Below are 9,586 nucleotides of genomic sequence, written 5' to 3' on the forward strand. Positions count from 1 at the left end.
GTGACCTGGTTAATCTAGTTCTTTGCTTCTGACTTCTCGTAAATGATTTATCAACTGGCGTGGATCCCTGTTTGCTTAAGGGGGCGTGTGATGACCTCTAGCAGGCCGGCTGCCCTGAGCTGCAGCCCACATTTGGCACCCGGCTGCTGGTCCAGCTCGTGACCCTTGGCACGGGGAGCGGGAGGACGGGGCCCTGGCAGAGCCCCATGGCAAGGACTCCTGCAGGGCACTGTGGGTGGTGTTTACGGGGTTTGTGGAGAGCCCTGGTGACTAAGCCGTCAGCTCGTCAGGGAAGGCGCTTGCAGACCTGCCCCGGCCTGTCCTGACCCCCACGGAGGGTAGGTCCTGGCTGGGAGGCTGCTCTGTGAGCTGTGTGCAGACTGCAATCCTGGCAAGCATCAGCTGCTGCACCAGCACCAGCCTTTGGGACCACGCACTCTAGAGAAAAAATAACCTGAGTGTCTGCCACCTTGTCCATCCTCAGTGAAGACAGTGGTGTCAGAACCAGGTGCAGCTCTGGAGCTCTTTGTCATGCACAAGCATAGGGCAACACCCACACAAAACACTGAAGTTAACATAACATTGTACAGATCTAAACTCAAGTGCTCAAGCCAGGGAGATGAGGGATGATCCTGCAAGCTTTACATCCTGCCTTTGTAGGTGAGGCTAGAGTGTGAAAAGAGATCAGATACCACAAATCGGGCATCCCCCTAAATATTGCCCCCTAAATGTGGGCAACTCCCTCCCTGCCTTTCCTCCAGGCCAGTCATTGCTGCTTCCTGCTCTGATTGTTTCAAATCTGGTTATCTTGAGTTATGCCTGTTCTGGCAAATATGGCAGCAGAGGGGAGGTCCTGTTCTCATCAATGCTGTATGCATGCCACAGATCACAGAGATTAACATGGGAGGAACAGCTCAGATGAGCTGCTTGAGGCAGGCATTGGGAAGCTTGCAACAGAGCTGTGCAATGTTTAGAAAAATAAAACTGCTTAACAAAATCTTTGTTGTGGAAGATACAGAGCCATGCTGCCTTTTCAGATGGCTGGGGGCTGTTTCCCAGGGGCAGCACCCGGCGGAAGGGGAAGCTGGGGCAGCCTGCTCCAGCAGCAGCCGGGACAGCCCTGCTCCCAAAGGCACAGTGTCACACATCAGCAGCCAGGGCTGGCCCAGGCTGCGGTGAGCAACCTGCAGCCACATGTTGGCAAAGCATGGGGTGTGTTTTCTTCTCACACAAGGGTGGATCTGGAGCAGCTTTCAGTTTCCTGGGACCTGAGAAGTGGGGCTTTTTTGTTTATAATCCAAGAGGATGGAGGGTGCAGCTCCTGTTCCCTGTTTTTGGTGGCACACCAGCACCTTCCTTGCCTTGTGCCTCAACAGGAACCTCTGTGTTCACGCATGACAGGCTCCCAGTCTACTCCTTGTAAAGCATCACAGAGTGACAGACAGCTGGTGGGATGTGTGAGGGCTGTTCCACCTCCCCAGGAGCAGTCATAGGTACCCTGTGACTCAAAACACAAAACCACACCCCCAAACATAGTCTAGGCTGAGCCTACATTCCCTGTGATAATCCCAGTCAGAGAGCAGAGAAACAGGACAGGGAAAGAAAGGAAGGCTAGCAAATTATCCCAAGTCGTATTTCCAACCTTTAAGTGTGGGTGGAGGTACTGTGGGTATAACCTTCAATGTGAATTTCTAAGTATTGATAGATATTTATATGGGCAACTGAGGGTTCAGTCTTAGTTTCAAGCCCAAACTCAGTGTCCATACCACCTCTTCCACACACAGACTTACTCTCCAAACAGCAGAAAAAATCCAGATCCATGTAGAAATGATGTCCTTACCAGCAGCACAGGTACTCCAGGCTCAAACCTCTTGGCTTTGCAAAGTCAAACTGGTTTGCTGAGGACAGCACAGGTGTAGAGTGATGCAAGTGCAAAACTCCCCCAAAGCACTCCTCTGTCCCTAGGGCAATGAAACAAGAGCTGAGTTTTCTCATTGAACTCTTTTGTAGCAGTGGCACATTAAAAAGAGTACCCAGTCTTTGGTAGAGGTGGGATTGGAACCTGCTTCCTCTCATCTCCATTCTCCCTGAGTAGGGGAAAGATTGCTTCCAGGTGCCTGGCCATGTTCTAGCCCTGGCAACATCAGGCCATTTGTCTATTCCAAAGGGGTCTTATTTTGCACTTTTTGACTAAAACCAGACCATTTTATTGAGCTGTTCTGGTTTTGCTGTGCTAAAATCACCCACCTGGCAGAGCAGCTCAGTGCAGGACAGAGAGGTCACACCTCTCAGCTGGTGTTGCCATAAGAGATCCTGCCTGGATGCTCCAGCCATGGTTACAGCAACTGCCATGTAGTCAAGGCATCCTCCTTTACCACCACTGTCCTTGAAAGCATGGCTCAGAGGGAAGAGGCAGCTGATCCCAATGTCTTATCCAGGTCCACTGCTGATGAGGATCACGTTTGAATCTACTGGCAAGGTTTAACAAAACTGCATGCAGAAGGGAACAGTTATGGATGAATAGAAGTTAAGGGAATAATAACCTGCTTTTTTTGGACCTGGTCCAGTGTTCACTAAAGGGATTTCCATGAGCATTAGTAGGATTCAAACCAGACCATAAATTTCCTGCAAATTTTCTTTTGCTTTATTACAGCAGAAGAAAACCCCAGACAACCAAATTAGAAAACTATCTCAAAAGTTGTTTTCCTTTTCTCTTATATATTTATCCTCCTTTACGCCCCTTGGCACTGGGCAAAGCACATCCCCTCTGACGGGTCCGTGATCCAAGACCTTCCCGTAACATGGGAAACGCCTTCCTGAGCCCCCAGCTTTGTGGGCCCTGCAGAACTGCCTTAGCCCTGCTCCACTTCCAGGCCTGTCACTCCTACCAGGCACCGGCACAAGAGAATTACACACCACGAGGGCGTTCTTCCTATCTTATTATCACCTTCCCAAGCTATCAATTAAAAAATGTCAGATTTCTGTACCCTGTGGATGTCATCTGCCTTGTTTGCACACTTTGTCCTTGCAGGGTTTTGACACACACTTCCCATGAGTTGTCTGAGGAGGCACTTGAAGATGCTGTCATAGTGTCTAATTGGATTTCAAAAGGGCATTGCTCCTGCTGTCTCTTGATGTCAGTGAAGGTTGGGCAACTGTACCCCAGTCCCCACCTGTAGGTACTGAACACCTTTCCAGTCTGGGTCACAGTCTCACTCGCCTCTTAGATACAGTACGTAGCTCTCAGGATTTTGTGAGGATTCAAGAAGTGATGATGATGAGTTTTCAGGAAATACAGAAATGGGGTACTTCCAAGCAAGTTAACTAAGTAACTTTAATCAGAAAGACAATTTATTAACATTTTCTGTTAATAGCCAGCTCTGTAGATTCCTATAATTCCCATTGCCAACATCTCTAGTACAGAAATATTTATGGCCCTTCTCCTTCAGAAGGCTAGGGTTTATCTCATTTAAAATAGAGAGAGAATGAAGATTCATTGGTCAATGTTAGCTATGTTAACTCTCCCTTTTGTGTCACCATGCTTCAAAAGAATAGAAGCATTCAAACCTTAAAATGGAATTGCAGAGAGTCGCAGCGGCTGTGAGCCATTAAATGCTTGGCTGTAGTTTTTTATTGAAACTATTAAAGCAATTTACTGTACAGGTAGCTTTGGCAAAGTAGGGTTTAGATTCTTGTTAGGTTCACAGCCCTGTACCCCAGAGGTGAAGCACAATGTGCTAAGGAGACTCTGGCTCTCCCCGCAGCAGAGCTGCCAGTGCAGCAGCCAGAGCACAAAGAAGCATGTGCAAGTGTGAGGCCTAATGGAGCTGCTGATTTCCAGAGAGAAAAAAACCCAAAGAGTTTGTTAGAATGCAGTCTTGAGTGCCCTTAGGTTTTGGGTAGGGAGTGTGAGGCCTGTGTTTATGGCCCACTTTTGGAAGGAGGGCGTTTCTGTCTCCGGTGCGCTGGGGGGAAGCAATGGGGCTGCCATCTAGAGGCCAGAGTGACCTTCCAGTACATTCCCTGGACAGCCTGCTCTCCTCACCACCTACCCATAAAGGATTCCCCATTTCTAAATGAAAGTGCCACACTACAAAGCATTTCTCCATCCATATCTCTCATTCAAGGATTGCATATACTGCCTCAATCAATCCAGCTCAAGAATAGCCTATATAGATAATTGATGCGTCTGCCATGGGGATGAAAGACAGTATGAAATATGAGATACAAAGAAGAATCTTGCAGAAATACATGAGAGATTCCTCTGAGGAGCTCTTGGTTTCTGGGAGTATTAGCAGGAAGACCTAAGCATGGGACAGGGTTTGTGTTGCCTATTAGGCACATCAAGCCCTATAGCCAGAGTAAGCATGATTTTCATCTGCTCATCCCATTGCTACTCCTTACTATTGCCAGGCTTTGGAAGAGTTTGCTGTGGAAATGCCCCAGAACTGTATCCGGTTTGGGTCAGAATGTGCTTTTCTCCCATCCCTACAGTGACCTCATTTCTCTCTGACAATAAGGGGGGGAACCAGATTTGCTGTGACCAGGAGCAAGCTCTGGGTGCCTGTCCTTCCCAACCTGTTCCTGAACTGAACACTGCAAGTCAAACCCATCTGAACCCCTGGCAACTGGAGCCAGTCTGTAACACGTTTTGGTGGTTACAGCCTGTTCAGAAAAGTCCTATCTTAGCAGTTGCTTCTTTACCATGGCTTCTCCTCTACTTTGCTGCCTCATCTTCTCTCTCATCTGGGTTAGGAATGGCCTCTCCCCTATGCATGTCCCTACAGCAGGTGTAGGAGTCATTTAGCACTGACAAACGTTAAAAGGAAACAGGCAGAGGACTCTCAGGGCAGCCTACTGCTCTCCAGAGTGCCCCATGCTAATCCGAGGTATGTTACACCCTGCCACCTCCGCACACCGTGAGCACACGAGGAGGGTCAAGTGGAGTGGGAAGGTGAAGGTTGCAGGGCAAGGATACCCTGGTCTTGTAGCTGGAGAGGTTCAACCAAAGGCCCTCACAAAGCACTTCAGTTTTGCTTGCACGCTGCCTGCCCTGCACCCTGCACCCTCCACATTGCAAAATCCCCTGCTGATGTGACTAAAAGTCACGTTCTGCGGCCTCAGCATCGGTTTCCACCTCTCACAGCCCTGAAATGGAGACAGGGATGTGTGATTTACTTTCTCTTCTCCTTTACCTAAGACTCTCTGACCATGGGTGATTTATGCCCAGGGGGCTGGAGGGACATTTCTGTCAATACTGTTGTATTGACTAAATAAAAACAGATCTGAACCTCATCAGTGCTGCTTACATAAAGGAAAGAGGAAGCAGCCACTGACTCCAGCAAGCTCTAGCAAAGTTCTGCAATAAGCTGCTAAAAATAGGGCTACCCCTACATTTCCATCCTGCCTTTGACACAGTCACAGCTTTCACATCCCATTGGCCTTGCCATTTCCTTGTGGCGGGCTTGCCTCACGCCCCAGCGTCACCGCCAGCCCTTCCTGCCTGCGGACAGCCCCAGCAGCTTTGAAGTGCAGGCAGCTCCTTCCCACCCTGCTGCAAGCAAACACTTCCCCTGCCCTCTTTACCTGTCCCTCAAAGGAGAAGTGGGGCAAGTCCCTGTGACAATCTCACCCTAAAAGTCCCAGAGGTACTGAAGACCAGAAAATCTTTCCACAGTGGACGGTTTTCTCAGGAAATGAAATGGTGGAAAGTGTTTGTTTGAGTACCCTGGGTTAATGTTTCCAAACACTGCCTTTTGACTGTGGCACTTATTCTTGGAGGACTTGGAGCTGAAAATGACCCGAACCTGCTTCTTGGAGTAAAAAGGAAAACAGGTGAACCCAGGGTAGAGGATGGGATGTGAAAAGAGCCCTTCTGCGTGATCTGAGACTCAGGTGTCCCCATCCCTGGAGCCAGGGGGTGCCTGTTAGACAGCCAGTGGTGCTGTGTGCATGCTGGATGGCAGCTCCTGGAAAATGGAGATGCATTGGTAATGTGCTACAGGAAGAGCAAGAGTGCTGCCAGTTCTGCTGGTGCTGTTCCTGAGGGATGAACTCAGAGTGGATGGCATCACTGTTAAGTTGAGGAGAAAGCAACAAAGTCTGTGAAGCCTGGTGAAATGGAGACTGTTGAAAATTACCCATGTTGTTTGCCCAATGTTTTCCAGATCCTGGGGAAGTAATGCCCATGGGATTTTGGGCCAACAGAAAGATCACTAACATTTCTGTTTTCCCTGTTTTCCAATGCAGCAGGTACCAGAAAGGGCAAGGCAGAACATGCTGGACTCTTGAGAGACAAGAGGAATCAGGGAAATCTAGGACCAGAGCTCTGCCTTCCTCTCTGGACCACAAGATGATTAAGCATCTGACCACCTTGTTGCCATGCTGATGGAGCAGGGGTCCAGAAAGTCTGGGAGCTGATTCCTCCATGAGTTTGGAGTCTGGCTGTTCTGACCTCAACCTCTCAAGCAGAGGGATGGGATCTTGAAACCACACAGACCCTGATTCTGCTTCCAGGTGCCAAGAGTGAACCAAGAGAGCCAGCTGAGTCCCCTTGAAGTGAAAAGACTGATGATGAAGAAGACCTGAACTCCTTCTGTAGGGGCTGTGGATGTTGTCTTGGGGTAGCCCTGACTTTGGAAGGGGACTGGAGTGTGGAGAGGCTGCCTTGAGGAGTTGATTGGTAGGGGCTAGAGATCTCGGGTGAACGCAGGGAAGGAGCCCCCAGCCAGCCTGCAGGACAGGAGTAACAGCCCTGTCGTAGGGTGGTTAAACGTAGCAGAAAACCATTCTGCTCAGAAGTCACACCTAGCCAACAAGAAATTTTCTCCAGACCAAGCCAGAGGTTATTTCCGGAAGCGTTGTTGTCAGCAGACTCCAACATTCAGCATGTACCTACCACTGTCCAGAAACCGGCCATGGCCCAAGGGTGCAGCTCCCGTTGTGAGCAGCTCCTGTGGGTGCACGAGAGGGGGGAGGAGGAGGATGAGCATGGGGGTGGCCGCTTCCTCAGCAGACAGTTTTGTTTCTCACTCTAGTGCATAAGAGAAGCATTTGTTAGCTCTCACTACTTCTGAGCCTGTGTAACCACTCTCCTCTCAAGATTAGCGGGTGTAGGTTTCCTGGGTGGCTGCAGTTTCATACCTGGATCTTAATTCAATCTCTCCATCTCCCTCCCTCACCCTGCCAGAGCTCACAGAGGTGGGCAGCCCGACCCTTGGTGAAGCTGTCGGTCTGTGTTGCTAATAAGATGTTGTGGGGATCGGGGGAGCAGTCCTTGAACCACCACTGGGCTGGAGAAACAGGTCCACAGCCCTTCAGAGCATTTCTCACCGTGGCCGTCATGACAAAGAGACTTCCAAGGGCTCGAGGAAATGCCAGGGAGTCAAAATGATGGGACCTAGATTATCTGCCACACAGACGTGCCTTCCAACAAGCAGCTCCTTCAGGAGATCCGCACATGGCTCACCTCCATGGCTGTATTTCAGCCTCCCCCGCCGCTCCTCCGCCTTTCCTTCCGCTCCCCGGCAGGTGAACGTGCTGAAAACCGCACGGGAGGCCGAGGGCAGAGCTCTGTGTGTGTGTGTGTGTCTGTGTGTATCTGTGTGTGTTGGGGCATTCCGCAGAGGCAAAGCTCTGGGTCACCCGTGCGATTTTGAGGCGATTTCGATGCGAATTTGGAGTTTCTGGAAGCGCGGGTTCCGTGAGGCGGTGCCACAGCGCCACCTGGCGGGCCGGGGCTGCTCGGGGCTCGCTCGGCGCCCGGGATCCGCCCCATGGGAAGCGGCGATGGCACTTCCCGCTGGGATGGCGCTGCTGACGCGCCGGCAAACTCCGCTGTCACCTAAACAGCACCGTCACGGTGAAGAAGCGCGTGGGCAGCCGCAGAGCCCAGCCCAAGGCAGCCCCGAGTGCTGCGTCACAGCACAGCTCCACCGTAAGCACACGCATAAGCCGCTCCCAGCGCACCCCGCTTCCACGCACTGCGGGCGCTGCTGTTCAGGTAGCAGAGATGCTTGCGGGAGGGCAGCACAGTGCACAACACGAGTTGGTGAGGTCTTAGCAGGGTTAAATAAATTCACTCAGGTTTTGAGGTGTTTGCGGTGAGATTTGGGGTCTCAAAATATATTGTCATTGATTCTCACTGGGAGATACAGTGTAGTGCAATAATTTTGGTGCTCACAGATAAGAGAGCTGCTGCACTAAAGGAAATTCAAGACTGTGTAGAATTAGCAGATGTGGTGTTTAGACCATCCAAGTGTCAAAACTGGGGAAAGGTAAAGTAAATGAAAACAAACAGAGGGCAAGTGTGGGCAGAAATCTTGCAGCAAGCATTTTGGGCAAACCTGGAAGGCCAGTCTACATGATCAGTAATGGTTCTTACACAGTGCTAGAAACAGGCTGTGACAATTTGAATGAAAAGAACAGGGAAACTTTTTAAACATGTAAGAAAACCTGTGTGTTTTTGAGCACATCACTTTTCAGTTAAGGCATTCACAGGAACTGGCAGTGATGCAGGGAACATGGCAATGGCTGCATGTGTAAGAGCAGAGCTGCTTGCCTGTACTTCTTGTTAAACAGCCAGTGTGACCCAAAGCGTTACTGGAAAAAATACATGGAAGGGACAAAACCAGTGCAACCAACACCAACACTCCAGACTGAAGCACTAGATGTGGTATTTAAGTCCATGTCTGGTAAATTCCATTTTTGGCTGGAGGCATGAAAGGGATAGGCTGTCAAGAGAGGCCAGATACTGATTGTGTGATGGTCAGTACCAGCTGGAGAGACTGCCCATGGCCTAAGCAGTCTGCTCTGAAGAGAGAGCTCTGTCTGGTAGCTGGAATGCTGCTGGCCTGGACTCCTTGATAGCCTGAGGCACTTTGAAAATCCCAACCAGAAGTCACAGTGGAGCCTACATCCATGGTCTCATTCACCGAGTTAGAGGAATTCCTTTAGCTGTAGATGTGAATGCGAAGACTTCATCCAGTTTCCTTTCTTATACTTGTATGTTTCCCTGTCGTCTCCTTGTCATTGCTTGTCAGCATATGCTGCACCACTGCTACCCTGTCCCCTAACATCTGGCTCAAAATTTTAACAGTTTAGGGTACCTCTTCTTTTCAAGGCTCTAGACTGAGAGCCTTTTCAGATTTTAACTTCGGCTATACCAAGGGGTGCTCACTTCCCTTAAGAGAGTATCCTGGAGCATCCCACCTCTGTGAACCACAAAGTACTATCTATGGGACTCTGATCGAGGAAAAATCAGTTGCCACACAACACCAGAGAGCTGGCTGTTGGGTTAAACAAATCCAGCATGTGTGTAGGACCCTGCTGAACCTGATCTCAGGGTCTCCAGTGATGTATCACACCTACATACGCACATATGAGAGAAATTCTAAGTCTGAAGTGAAACATCTGCTCTGGACCTGGATCTTTCCAGATCCACACAGTGCAAGAGATTTCTAGAGTGGAAAAAGAGACAACTGGTAAAGACCATGTTCATCCCTGGTTACAGGAAACAGCCATCACACTACACAAAAATACCATTCATTGCCAGTGAAACTCTCTATTTTAAGTCCTTTGTTAATCC

The sequence above is a fragment of the Zonotrichia albicollis genome, chromosome 6 (assembly GCF_047830755.1).
Source record: "Zonotrichia albicollis isolate bZonAlb1 chromosome 6, bZonAlb1.hap1, whole genome shotgun sequence".
In the NCBI taxonomy this organism is placed as follows: domain Eukaryota; kingdom Metazoa; phylum Chordata; class Aves; order Passeriformes; family Passerellidae; genus Zonotrichia; species Zonotrichia albicollis.